Source organism: Pygocentrus nattereri, chromosome 7 (assembly GCF_015220715.1).
Source record: "Pygocentrus nattereri isolate fPygNat1 chromosome 7, fPygNat1.pri, whole genome shotgun sequence".
Taxonomy (NCBI): Eukaryota; Metazoa; Chordata; class Actinopteri; order Characiformes; family Serrasalmidae; genus Pygocentrus; species Pygocentrus nattereri.
In genome coordinates this window covers 13897188-13911456 of record NC_051217.1, presented here as the reverse complement: position 1 = coordinate 13911456, position 14269 = coordinate 13897188, and the positions used below count along the sequence as shown (strand labels likewise).

Below are 14269 nucleotides of genomic sequence, written 5' to 3'. Positions count from 1 at the left end.
AACTGTTGTACTAACAGATGGAAAAAAATCACAGAGAATTAATGTTGGCAGCTGAGCAGGGGTGGCTGGTCTGTGTTATAGTTCAGAAAATGGACCTGAAATACATCTGTTACATAATCGTCAGGAATGGCCCACTTTAGTGTTTATCGTTCCATCTTGATGAGCGTCTCAGTCCTGTGAGAATGTTTACAGCGGCCCCCCGAGCTCCAGAGCGGATGTCCTTACTGAGCCCTCTCTTAGGGACATATTGACTTTTTTTCTCTCTCTGTTTTCATTTTTTAATTAGCAGCCAGTATGCTCACAAACATCCATTTTGACTGTATTCATTCAATAAAAAATACTGCTATGATGCTATTTCTTCATAGTTGACCTCAAACATTTATTTCTATTGATGCCACATTTTGGATCATTGTTATGAGCTATTTGAGGAGCTGTAATTTTGTTTGGGACAATTCTCATATTCTCAAATGTTCTTGTGAAGACTCTTCCCCCACCCCTGCCTCCCAGTGGACTGTAGCCACACTTCACCCCGCAATGCCTTCAACTCGTTCACTCTGTCCTGGGGGAGACTGTACAATTTTAGACATCTTTTGGTGCAGTTTTGCAGTCACAGCCAAAATGTCAGAGATGTAGCTACATCAGTAAGAGCAGTGACAGCTTAAAGATATAAAAGCCATCTTTAAAAAAGGCGAGGAAAAGAAATGATTACATGCGACAGCAAAGTTACATGTCATCTTCCCACTTTAAACTAAAGGCTGCTTCCTAGATGTAGAGGAAGTATTTGCTAATCCACAGCGGTTAACCCTGCTTGAAATGACTTGTGATGTGTGGAGAAAATGATCTGAAAGTATCTGATTTATCTGAGGAAACAGTGCAAGTATCTTATTGGGTTCTTAAGCTGCCACACTTCTTGTTTATGTATAATCTCTGCTGAAAGCGTGCTATGAAAAACATCACAAACAAGAAACTAAGGTAGAAGATTTGTTGAGTTAAGTTAATTTTATTTTATCACCTGGCAGGCGATGTTTTGATTTGGTGGAAAGTCTTATCCAGTCTATCCAGAGGGCTATTTGTTAGGTCATGTGTACAGAATTGAGTAAAAGGGATGGTGAAAATGACTATTGTTATCTTGCTACATCACATTGCATCACAGTATGTTCTGAGTATATGTGGACATCATCAGCACTTAAAGAACATAGACCAACATGTTTTATTGCAAGGAGAGCATAATTAGTCAGTATTTAGCCTGTGTGGCGTGTGAAGAGTTGAATACAAATTCTTATATTTAGTTTCAAAAATATAAATAAATTTACTAAATTTTGTAACCAACTAATGTGATGCTACTGTTACTGTGTAATATCTAACTTGAAAAGATGGTGTGATTGGCTTTATGTATCATGTAGGATCTCCAGCAGGTCAGAATTGATGGTGACCAACATTGGAAGACAGTTGTGAAAGGGAAGACGGAAAACAGACTTACTAAAAATGTAAATTCATATTAAAGCTGTTAAGAGTTTACCCATTTTTGTTTTTGTTCCTAAGATATGAGTTTCGACAGTTTAAATGGTTGCATAAGTAAGTGTTATTTTCTCCTTCCTTCAGAATTTCTGTGGTTTGGATGGTGAATTGTAGAACTGTGGTGAATCTCTTTGAGGCTGCAAACTTTCATTTAATTTCTGTGACTATAGTCGTGTAGTGAGGCTCTTTTATTTCCCCTGCTTCTGTGAAGTGCTTCAACTGTGACATGAGATTAATCCTTTCTCTTTTAGGACAGTTCCAGAATTGTTCAGATGTGAATGAACTTTTGTGTGCCATCTCAGAATTCTGGTGAAAGTTGCTCTAAATAGCATGACTTGCAGGGGAGTTTCATTTTGGCAAGTTGGCTGTGAAACTGTTATACTGACACCATTTACTCATCATTTAGGCTCCTTAGTCATTTCAGAACCCTCATTAAGTAATGTAATATATGTTCTTTAAGGCATAAACAAACCATAATTCATGAAATTTGTTACTTGAGTTTTGTGCATAAAATTATTATTATTTTTTTTTTGGTCTGAAGTTCATCAGAGAAGTATTTGGGCAGTGATTTTGTGGCAACTTTCTGACATTCAAAAGATTTTGATGTTTGTGTTTATTACATTCTAAGAAAGCATGTGGTGTGCATCATTACCCCTTAAAAATCAAGACTACCTGGACATCTGGAGATTCTTCCTGCTGTTCTCTGAACTTTAGAAAAGCCCTCCAACTTTTGTAGGGGGGGTCCTTCTCCCCTACATTCAGACATCGCCATGTGTCATGATAGTGATCTCTGCCTGCTGCTGTTGCAGCTTCTCCAGTGAGAGTAGTACCCAAACACACAGGGGGGTGGGGGGAGGGCTGGAGTGCGTTGCCTAAAATTAGCTGATGGGAGGATAGCCAGCACAGTTTGACTTCTATAGATGGTGAAGTACGCTGGCAGTTGGAGTGAAATAAGGCAGGATGAAATGCTAGAGAGATTGCACCAGCACTCGTTCAAGGTCACCGTCTTACATAGTCAGCTGTTTTGTTGCTTTTAGAAGATAGAATATAGATAGCATGCAGCAGAGGGGGTGGGAGGGGTGCACGGTCACCCCCTTTGAATTTTGTCAAGTGGAAGGGCAGTCCTGTTCGGTGTTATTTTATGAAATTGAATCTTCAGATGCAACTAAAGTATGTTTAGAAGGGATGCACGATGATATCAGCCTCAGATCTCACCAATATTTGATGATGTATTTTTTGCAGAGCAGAACATTTAGGTAATGCTCAGCTGCTCTGCTAAAATCTCAGCATTTTTAATTCATTTTACTGCATTCATAACCTTATTGAAATGTGTTTTTCTTTGTAATGCTAATCCAAGAGGACTTCATCTCAGTTTCTAAGTAAAAAAAATGTTTGCATGTCAGCAGATATGTACATGGAAAAATATTGTGGTGTCGCAGTTCCCATATTGATTCGTTCCTTATGTTTGCTGTTATTGAGTGTGTTTGTTATTGGTGCTGGATTTGTGTAGCTAACTGAATGCATCTCTGAGCTTATTCATTTTACTAGTGGCAGGTATTCATTGTGTTCTATTTATTAAGCCCTTTTTACATAATAAATGCAAGGGCTTAAATCAGTCCTGGGGTGGCTGCAGACAAATGAATTGTTGTGATTTTTTTAAAAGGCCTTGTATTGGTGTGTCTGTGTATGTTTTGAGAAACTAATTTTATTGAAACGAGGCAGTGCTGTGGATTTTCTTTGCCTATGGTATGACCAAGCGATTGCTGTCTCTCTTGCTCATGTACTATTTCAGATTGAAAGCCAGCCTCATCAATCATTTATCAGAGCCTGCGTTTAACTTGCCTGTGTTGGCGTCAGAGTAAACACAGCTAATGAAATTATGTCTTAGAAGGGTAAAAAGGCCAATTCCTCTTTGCAATGTAGAATAGACATTTGTCATTCAGATTCTGTTTGTTTGCTGGTCTGTCCATCCCCCCGATATAACACACTGAAACAATGGTATATTTGTGTTTGCGTGACATGCTGTCCTACTCAAATGTAAATGTGAGGTTGCCTTAATGCTGCATCCAACAAGTAAGGTTTGATGATTCATGGATTTTGAGCCATGTTTGTCATGTTTTGATGTTTGTTAAGACACTCTTTGAACAAATGTTGTCTGTTCTAGCCAAGAGAATTGACTCATTGCCTAGTTCCATAACGTCACTACCTGATAAGGCATGTTAAAACAAGCTTGAGCGCCCACGTTGCTGTGTTCATAAACATCAATAATGCATATGGTCCAGTGTGGTCAGTCTCAAAGACAGGTAGTAACTATTGAAAGCCTTTTGGCCCAAAGAGGGGTGTCCATAGCCTGAACTCATATAACCTTTTTATGTGGCTTTTAAGACTGTGGCCTTGAGCAAATACTAAACACCGTGTCAGAATTGGTTGTGAGACGCTATAAATGTAGGCTTGAAATTGTGGAAGCGCAGAAGAGCAAACAGTTAAATCAGTTTATATGGATGATCTGGTAACACTTGGGTTCTTTTCAAGAATGAACCATGCATTTAATATCAGCATGAAATATTTGTCGATCCAACAAGACCCAACTGCTTACATCTGGTTCGGTCATCATTTTCCCAGTTTGCGTGGGCTTCTGTGTCTGGTTTCAGGTTTATATTTGGGTTCTCACGGGCCTCTCACACTTTTAACAGATTTTATCCTACGATTACCCGATTTAGATTTACTCTAATTTATTCTTCCTATTCATTCATTTCTTTAAACATGCTGGAATCACCCACTCATGTTGCTGACCGAGTTTAGTGCAGAATTTCAGGAGAGAACTTAGTTCAGATAAAAAGGAGTTTAAATTTAATTTATTTAGCAAAAAGGTGTTTCAGTATGTACAGTGTATTATATGTAATTTGTTCTATGTAAAGAAATAGAACATTTTATTTATATTTTTCTTTACTTTTATTTATTCCTAATTTCATAAACTTTTTTTTTTTTTTTTTTGGTTTATTTTTAATGATTGTTTTTATTGTTGCTGCAAAGTAGTTAAACGAGAGCTGTGATTAGAAATATCATTTTTTATTTGGTGCTTGTGACTTTGACAGATGGATATGTCGTTCACATGAAATGTTTACAGTCTTTTATGTTGTTGGGTGGAAGGAGTGTCCATTGATTTCAAAGAATCACTCCTCTCACCCAAACACAAAAGTACAACAGCAGTTCACGGTCATTATTTAGACAACTGGCAGATATATTATCTTCATAGACCAGTCAGAACTGAGTCTTCTTACTGATGTTTTTTTAGTGGTGAAGTGAGTTTCTTTTTTGCATATTCAGATTTGATCTTTAATAGCTTTTAAACAGTGGTCAGAAATGTTAGGTGAATTGTATTATTGTTTGCATCCAATACAGTCAACTGTCCACTGTGTTTTTGTCTGAAATTGATCTTGTTAATGGGATGTCATAACTGCTGTGAGAACCCAGCGGCTGTGTGCATGTTACATTGCAGATAATGTTCATCAAGGGTCCAAGCAAAACGCACCATATTGGAGCCAGTGGAGCACACGTGATGGGCCACGTAGCCTCTGTTTATAATAGATATGGGGTCTCAGATTTCGTACACATTGACCTTTGGGTTTTTTAAGAAATATACTTTAAAAAAAGAAGAAAAAAAAGTAAAATATCTAGAAAGCAAATATTTGGACGTGGCTTGTTTTTGCATATATGTATATGCATATTTGTTATTTATTATTTGCAGATGAAGGGGGGAAATGTAATTACTTTTATCTGTCCAATATTGGAATGACAGCTGTTAATTGCAGGTTGTTATTTGGTGCCACATTTTTGCCTGAACATATCCTGACACTTGTATAGTCATATATACAGTCACAATCTGATACTGCAGACTGAAACTGTCAGTGGTAGGGAATCTTTTCACAGATTCAGCAGAAGACAGCATCCTTTCAGCTGAGGTGCATTACAGCGGAACCACATTAAAGACGCATTAAATCAATAAGCTGATTAGTCATTTGAAAGCTCAGCGTTTGAGTGATCTAAACATTATGATGTAGATAGCATTAGCCGCTATCATCTTTAGAGATTTAACTTGTCTTACTCTCACTGCACTTCATAAATGCATTATTAACATGGTGATCTATTCTTTTGTCTATGTGCTTGTGTTTTTATGGCTTGGGCGCTAAAATCTGTACAAACCAAATATAAAACTGCTTTGAAGGGAAATATCTGTCCTCTCTAAGTAATTCTGGAAGTTGAACGCTTTTGGCTCGCATGCTTGAAGAGCACCCATTGGTTTTTATTTATTTGTTTATTATTTATTGGAAATAGGTGACTGATGTTACCATTTGCCTAGTAATGTCTTGTCATGCCACAGATGCTAAATTGCTTAAATGAAATGTTTTTGCTTTTCTTGTGTACGATTTAGGTTGGTAGAATGAGTTCCATATTGAGGAGGAACAGCCTGAGTTACTTTAGTGCTGTAGTCTTGGAGGATAATATAAGGGTGAGGATGTGGTATGGAAAGAGGGAATTAGAAAGGAAAGGTTGAAAGGAGTCCACTACACTCTGTTGGTTGTTGCGGACACGTGTGCATGAGTGAGCTTGGGTTCCTGTTCTCTGTGGAACTGGAACAGAATGTTGTGGGGACTTTTTTTGAACAGCTGATGTCACAGTTTTGCTCAACAGTCTGTGATTTTAGACAGCACACAGTAAGAGATGGTCTCTTGACACTTTGCTGGCTTTCAGAAGAAAAACGGAAGTGGTAGTTTCTCTCTTGAGGTTTTAACATCCTTAGTTTTTGCTTACATTTAGAAATGGCATCATCTTCCTTCAGACTTTTGCAAAAAGACAAAGGCAGCTATATCAAGCTATATCATTTTACACTAAATGTAAAAGTCAGTTCTTTTTTATTTCTAGTCAAAATGGCCACAAAGTTAGTCATTTTCACCAGTTGGGGGAGGGGGGAGCAGGTAACACATTTAACAGGAAATTCACCCCCCCCCCTTTTTTTTTTGAAAATTTGGTTCCATTTTCTGCTTCTCACATTTCAAATAATCCCAAACACATTGAGTGATGTTGAGGTCTGGACTAGGTATAACACCCTATTGCTATCGTTTCCACTAAAGCTGTTCAGGAAGGATGATGGAAATGCTATTGCAGTAGAAACTGAGAATCTTGAAGAATCTGATCTCAGAACATCTTTTTAAAAATACTAGTATTCGCATATAATGAAGTAGTTGACTGCAAAAGTTGGTTTAAACTCTAAATCGAGTTGACCGGTCACTTTGATCACCCCAAAATGGAAGGTGGCACTTTGTTCCTCCGGTTAACCGCTTTGAACTTGATGTTTCCTCCTCTGTTGGACATCAGCAAAACAGATGTGAGCAGAGGGTGATGAACCCCTTCTTTTCCTGGTGTTGGTAGATTCCTTCCCACAGTCAGCCAGGGAAGCTCTCATTGACTTCAGTCTGCAGGATCCAATCTTTATTGCTTTTTGTGTTGTTATACTTCCTGCAGTGTCGTTTTGTAGAATTCCAGAGCAATTTGTAGAACAATAGAGGGAAAAGAGCATAACTGCATGCTGGTGTACTATAAACCTCGGGTTACCAGCAGGAAGTGTGCGCATAACATCTTTTGCTTTTCAGCAGCTAATACAGTAGTTAGATATTTCTTGCTATGTCGTGCCAGCCTTGTTGTGTTATCAGTTTAATACTGTTGTCCATAAAGTTAAATGTTGAAGACGAGTAAATTTGAAAATGATCCATTGTCTTCTGTCACATTGTAAAATGTAAGCTGTACAGGTGTATTTCTGTGGGTGGGCTAAATACTGTTTATTTATTGGTTAAATATTTTTATTACTCCTTTCATTATTCCTTACCCTTTACACTCTTTAAAAAGTGAAGATCTATGAATATGCACAATTGTGCAAATTTTAATTGTCTCCTTGCTGTCCTTTTTCTAATACCTTGCCCCTTCCCCCACTACACTAGCTGCCCTCCTAAGCCTAGGCTACACTTCTCACCTGCTACGTCATAGCAGACCATTCCACAATGAAGGACCCTTCTGAGTGATTTTAAGGATGCATCAGATGCACAGTTCTCTGCACATGAACAATGTGAACGAAAAAAAAGGGCACAGTGAAAATGGTGGAAAACAAAGCCGGTGGAGCAGTTTGTTTTGAAATGTAACTTTTTCATGTACTTTTACTCGTTTTTGTTACATTATGAAGTATAATTAATTAGCCGAATAATTAAGGTATTCCTCCAGATATCGTATATTGTCTATATATTGTACTTAATTTAGGGGTGTGTGTATGTATGTATGTATGTATGTGTGTGTATATATATATATATATATATATATATATAAAAAATGTAGTTTATTGTACTACATAAGAACATCTCCATTTCTGTGAAGAAATGTAAAAGCAACAAATACAACGCAACAGGCTCCGTTTTCTCTCACCAGTTCCCTCACGAGTCTCGCTCTAGTGACGTCACCACGCAGCTTGGTGGGACCGTTCCATTTGTGTGACCAATAGGCTCCTAAGGAAGAGTCATCATAGGGGAGAGTCCTACCGAGGTCCCGCTCTACCTTGACTGCGGCCTAGGCTTTGGAGCACAGCTAGTGTACAGTCTCCGTTACAGCCTCTGTCTCTGTGTTTGAGTACATTAGATGAAGCGGAGCAAGACTACTAAGCTTCCACTAGAACTGTAATAATCAGAAAGAAATGTGGCTCTGGCACCAGTCACTCTTTCAGTTGCTTAGAATTGTGTATTTATCCTCTAAATTAGCCTCAGTGCTGCATTAGTGAGCCAGAACTGCTGGTGGTTTAGCCTTCTCTGTAAGATGACATCAGTCTGGTGCTAAGGAGGACATGAATTAAAATTAGTTTAAGCTAACAGCTTCAAACACAAATGCACAAGTTTACCTGCACAGATATGAGTCTTGAAGCTGATTTGTGATGTGCCTACCTAAGCTGCTATGTAGCAAACCAGGAATCACTTTTTTTGGACGTGCTGAGAAAGCTGGTAAAGTTATGGTAACACATTTGTTACCATAATATCAGCCTATGTAATCATAATAAGTCAAGCAGAGAAACCCTTTAAAAGCACATTTATGCACCAAGTGCATGTCCTGTTGAGTTGGATTGAGTTGCATGATGCATATCAAGAAAACGTTGAAAGAATGCATAAGTTCACTAAGATATTATTACTGTTATTGTTATATATTACTTTCAGCCATTATTTTCTTTTTGTTCTGAAAGTGGTTCAGTCGGTGAGTTATGTTGCTGGACTGTTTAGACTTAATATGGGTGGCGAAAAACAACTCACTAGGATTACCAGAAGACAAAGAGGATAAGCAAACATTACTGCAAAATGTCTGATCACAAAAGTACAATTATTAACATATGGACAAATAATATTTGTCCACGTTTTTTTTGTGCCTAGTACAGAGGGGTAGTCTTACATTAGATTAGTGGTCTTTGATAGAGGGCATTTCCATCCCCTGTCTGGGCAGATTGCCTGTGCTCATTTTGAACACTGTAGTGTGCCAGTGCCATGCTCAGCACTTTGTTTCTGTATGCTTGTTTAAGCTCATGCTGGCAGCAGGACAAGTGTATTTTGCCACTTACTTTGACACCAGTCTTGCAGAATTTGGCATACGGTATTTTATACTTAATTTTGAATATTTTTCAATCAAAAAACATTTTAGAACCATTTACATGTCACTGTGTCTTTGCTGTTTAATGTTATGTCTAAATCTGATGGGAGAGCTTGTTTATATTCCGACCTGTACCTGTATTATTTTGCTTATGCAACAACATGTGTTTTTTTTTTACCCGTGTCTATGAGTCTACGCTGTTTATGTAACTTTTTTTTCTGAACTTGAAAAGGATCAGACATGGAGGAAATTCCCGTCTTGGAGTACGTGCCAAAGCAACATCTGAACCTGATCCAGTACCAACCTGTCTGTAATACAGCACCAACACACAAGGCTTCACACAGCATTGGTTGTAGGCTTCACACAGCATTGGTTGTACCGCTGGGTAAACATATCATTGCCTCAAAGGCTATGTTACCTCTGTGTGGCAAGGCTATGTTACCTCTGGCGGAATCACCACAGTGCTGTGTTTAAGCTGGTTCTGCGAGGCTATCAGGGCTGTAAATCTCAGTGAGATCCAGGAATTTCGCAGGCGCTCAGTTATTTAATTTGAAATCTGAACTGGTTGAATCCTCACTAAATCTATTTTCTCAAGCTTTGCAGGTTCCATGCCAGTGTTCTCTATCTTAAAAGAGTAAATCTCCCTTAAATCACCAGATTTCAGAAAACATTCTCGACTAACTCTCTCTGACCATCAGCTATGCTTAAGACTTAAAGAAAATAATGTCAAAGTTCAATATCAAAGTTCCCAAGAGCTAAGACCAAAGTAGCTCCAGTGCGCAGAACATTTGCTGTGTTTGGAAGCCATGCAATAGCAAACGTGCACACCTGTGTCTTCTGTTTTGGTAGTTAAACTCACCTTAAAACAGCATTTGAACATAATATTCCTTACACCAATACCTCATATGTTATGACTTGTCAACATGGATTCTTTTTGTAGCACTTTTTTTTAAGGTACCCATATCATAAAAAAAACTTTTCCTTACTTATTTAAAAAAAATTTGGTTTGGTGTGTAAACGTGGTAAAAGTTTAAAAGCATAGTTCATTCCAGAGTGTGTGCATGGAAACCGTGCTCCAGAAACAAAGCATTTCTTTTTTTTTTATGATGTTACAAAGGTCATTGCATTTAAATATATCTGGGATTCAGCCTACATCAGTTTAGCTCAGCACACCCCCACTGGAGTTATAAGGAGTGTTATAGCCTGGAGCGCTTTCTGAATGAATGTGCAAGTCTTTAAAGCTAAACAGCTTCTTTAATTAGGGATAAAGACCAAGAAAATGGTCATGTAAGACAGTTTGTGGTACATAAAACTACATGTTTTAAGTGAATTTCAGGAGAAAAAAATTAAATGCAGTAAAAAAGTCTTGGATATGGGTTCATTAAGACAAATTTAGGCCATATTTGTGTTTTAAAGCCTCTGTGTCGGTCTCAAAAAACTAAAGAGGGTTATTTTATTTTTTTTTTTGGTTTTGTTTTGTTTTTAAAAAGTCTTATGAGGCATGGTGACAAACAAAACATTTCAAAACATTTCAAACAAATCTTGAGTGAGTTTGGCCATTTCACGTGGATTGACCCCTAAGCAGGTTGAAAGGCTTCTGTGCTATAGCATTATTTTGACGGTTAAGTGCAGTGATACAGATGTGTTTGGTGTGACAAGACTTTTCAGACACATCTCCGTTAGAGCTGCCTTAAATTAAGGTGAATCATTGTCTAGTGGCGGTGCATGGCCTGCTTTAATTAGAACGGACTGCACTTGTTCTAATAGCCTTTATCCAAATGCCTTAACGGATACCTTTTTTCATGCAAAATCTGAAATTCATAGAAGCAAATTTTGGTTGGCATTAGTGACATAAACAGCTCATAAGTGTGCTTCCACTTAGTGATTTCCAAAAGGGTGTCATTTCATTTTCTTGATTCGTTTTGTAGATTTGAATTTCTGAAGAAGCTGCTTTATAAACGATGGGGATTTTACTGTCTACTGTTGACTCATCAGCTACATCATCCAGCCAGGCAGAAATTCAGTTGTATCGGTGACTTTGCTTCGATACGAGGAAATGTTAATTGAATTGTGCATGAAGCAGTTTTTTGCTATCAGTAGGTGAAAAGCAGTAAAGGAAGAAGGGGCAAAGAAAATATAGGTTGGAATTCCCCATTGAGGCCTAAAGGTAGATGAATATGAATAGTCAAACAGGCTATACTGAGAGATGTTGCCCACATTAGTCTACTTCAGCTCCAGAAAAGCATTCGCTTTGTGCTTGGAGAAATTTAAATCCCTGCTTTGCTGTGGCTGTTGTGTTGTATATCTCCAGTTTGGTGATAGTGGAAAATACATCATGGATGGTGTTCTTTTAAGTAAACATGGCAGTAGAGGATGACTCCATGGATCAAAGTGAAATATTTAAATGTAATAATTCATGTTTATCCAAAAGGCAGTGCATTTTTTTTTACTTTTGCTCAGAGAATTCCTTGTGCACATACTTCAAGTGGAATAATTTTACTTTGAATTGCATTGAATTGTGCTGTGTTGAAGGGAGAAGCTTGTAATTTCCTCTCCAAAAGTAGTGGTAGGTGCCATCTGTTATTTCCAGAAGAAATACAGTAGATCTTATCAGCTTTGCAAGCAAGTCTCAGTAGCTTAAACTTTGTGCACTCTCGTTCTTGTTGAGCTGGTTCAGGGTTTGAGCGACAGAGGGATTGTTGATAGAATTCTCGGGGAAATGAAATAGAGGGGTCTTCTTTCCTTTTAGCTCTGTCTCTCTTTCAGTCTGACTCTCATCTCCATTCTCTTTCAGTTTAAAGCATGGGAACATGCTGATGAATAGAGGAACAGTAGATTTATAACCTTGACCAAGCATGCTCTAGTTAGTATAGGTATCAACCCATAGGTTTATACCTGTAAAATAATCCAACTTGTATAGTTTCTCCATCAGTTCTGCTCAGTTAACATCATTGACTTGTTTGCATTGAGATTTGTTTTTCTTTTTCTGTTTAATTAGGCTTACTATTTTAAAAGTCTTCTGACTGTGGATGGCAAGGTGGGAGGTTAGGCGTAGGCTACTGATTTATATCTAATGCTGTACTGTTGTTCAGATTCTTTTTTTAAATTATTTTTTTAGTTTCTGTTTGTCTTGTAGGAAAGAAACATTGAATTTGCTGCCTCTGAAATGTAACTTACTTAACATACACCAGCGCACTGTCAGTGCCCAGAAAAAAGGAGGCATGAATGTGGACTGCAGGCTGCCCTTCATGCAAACAGACTAAATGTTCTCTTAATCGATATCCGCAACTTTTTCCAAATTGTTTCAGCACGGCAGGCTATTTTGTAACACCGCACTACCTGCAGTGTCTGCTTAAATTGGAGGAAACCTTTATTTACAGTGTACTTTAATATAGGTTTAATAAATTGTCTTAACAGCCTGAAAATTGCTTCTTAAAATAATAAAACTGCTAAAACATAGCCATGTTAAGTAGTCTGATGGTAGCTATACATTGTCCTCTTTGTTTTAAATAACTGATGTAATCACAATGTGAAAATCTTCTTGCCCCATGTTTTGTTAGGAGAAGCCTTTCTGTGTTTGGAAGAGCTTAAAAAGCACAACAACTGGTGATGAGATGTGCCTCTCACTCTGAAGCAGAATTTCTTGACTTTAGTGCATCTAATAGCCACAGACGGCTTGTTTTCAGACTTATAATTCGTAAAGATACAATAGGCAAAGATACATTTGTACCACATCAGAGACTTTCTATTCTGTCAATTTATCACAGAGCACAACCTCATGTTCACTTTTTTACAGTCTCTCTTTGATTCCTTTGACTATATTTGTATGTATATTTGACTATGTAAGAGAGACTGTTTAGCTTTTTAACTATTAAATAAAAAATTCTTCTCAAGTATGAAGTAATTAGTATTATTATTAGAGAAATAAACCACAGAAATAAAGTATTATTATTAGAGAAATAAACCACAAACTGGAAGAGTTGCTGTTGCTGCTAATAATTGTAGAAATGTACTACAAGGGTTTCAATGATTTTATACAGTTTAGAGACTAAATATTTACTTACTCTAGAAGCTGAGACTTATAAGTTAGTCCTTGGGGTGGAACTTATCTAGATCATACTGAAAAAGGTCAGAGGGGAAGGCTACTGTGTTCTGCTGTCCCTCATACCCAAGGACTCTCCCAGTGTGTTTTTCTGTTCGAGAAACTTTCGCTGTGATGTTCAGAATGTGAGGGACAGTACGGTATGCACCAGAAAACAGGAATGTGACACCGTCCTGGCCTTTACTCGCCCTGTGTGTTTACTATCAGTCTGATTGTGGTTGCTACATCAACTCCTTTGCTTAGGCTCGGTTTGATGATGTCAGGAAACTTTGAAGTGAAATATTTGTTGTATTATATTAGCTCTTGCCGTGCTCCATTAGATTATGAAGACGGTTTCAAACTCCATTAAATGTTTATTAAAATCCCAAATAAACGATGTTCAGTTTATTTATTCATTATTATTTTTTATGTAAAATACCCCAGTGGACTCTCATGACATCATTGTTGGTAATTACTTCTGGCTGGTGACATTTTCACTACTCACTCCAGAGACTGCCTTATATTAAGAAATGACACATTCTCCCTCTTGTTGTTGAGAGGAGGAGCAGATGAATAGTTCTTGCTGTGGAGCCCACCCTTTTGCTGCTGGAGCTGCTGGAAGCTAGTGTGGGCCACGTGTGAGAGCAGCAGCAGGCTCTCAGTTATGTGGATTTATTAAAACCTAAGAGAGCTGTGCTTTCATCTTCTCCCTTCCACACAGTGGAGGCTGTGGCTTACTAGGTTTCATCCTTTGTGTCAGTGCACATGTGTTCTCAGTCTAATTCAGGGTGCCGTCCTCTTCAGCTAATGGAGCTGCGTAGGAGGCCCATATAGAGCCGCTGTTACGGCTGTAACGAGACACCAGCGTAACCTGAGTAACGGTAAGCTGTCAGGCCAACTTACTCAAATGAGTACTGAGTGGAGCTGCGTCACCCTCAGGGTCACGTGGCACACCCGTAATGCTGATCATTGGGATCACCACGGTGATCTGGCACTAAG

General features: G+C 38.1%; 1 protein-coding gene across 2 annotated transcripts in view; it reads left to right on the top strand.

Moving 5' to 3' along the window:
• Positions 1 to 14269, top strand: part of hipk3b (homeodomain interacting protein kinase 3b) — a 45880-nt gene that overhangs the window by 12615 nt on the left and 18996 nt on the right. The gene's annotated exons all lie outside the window — the stretch shown is intronic.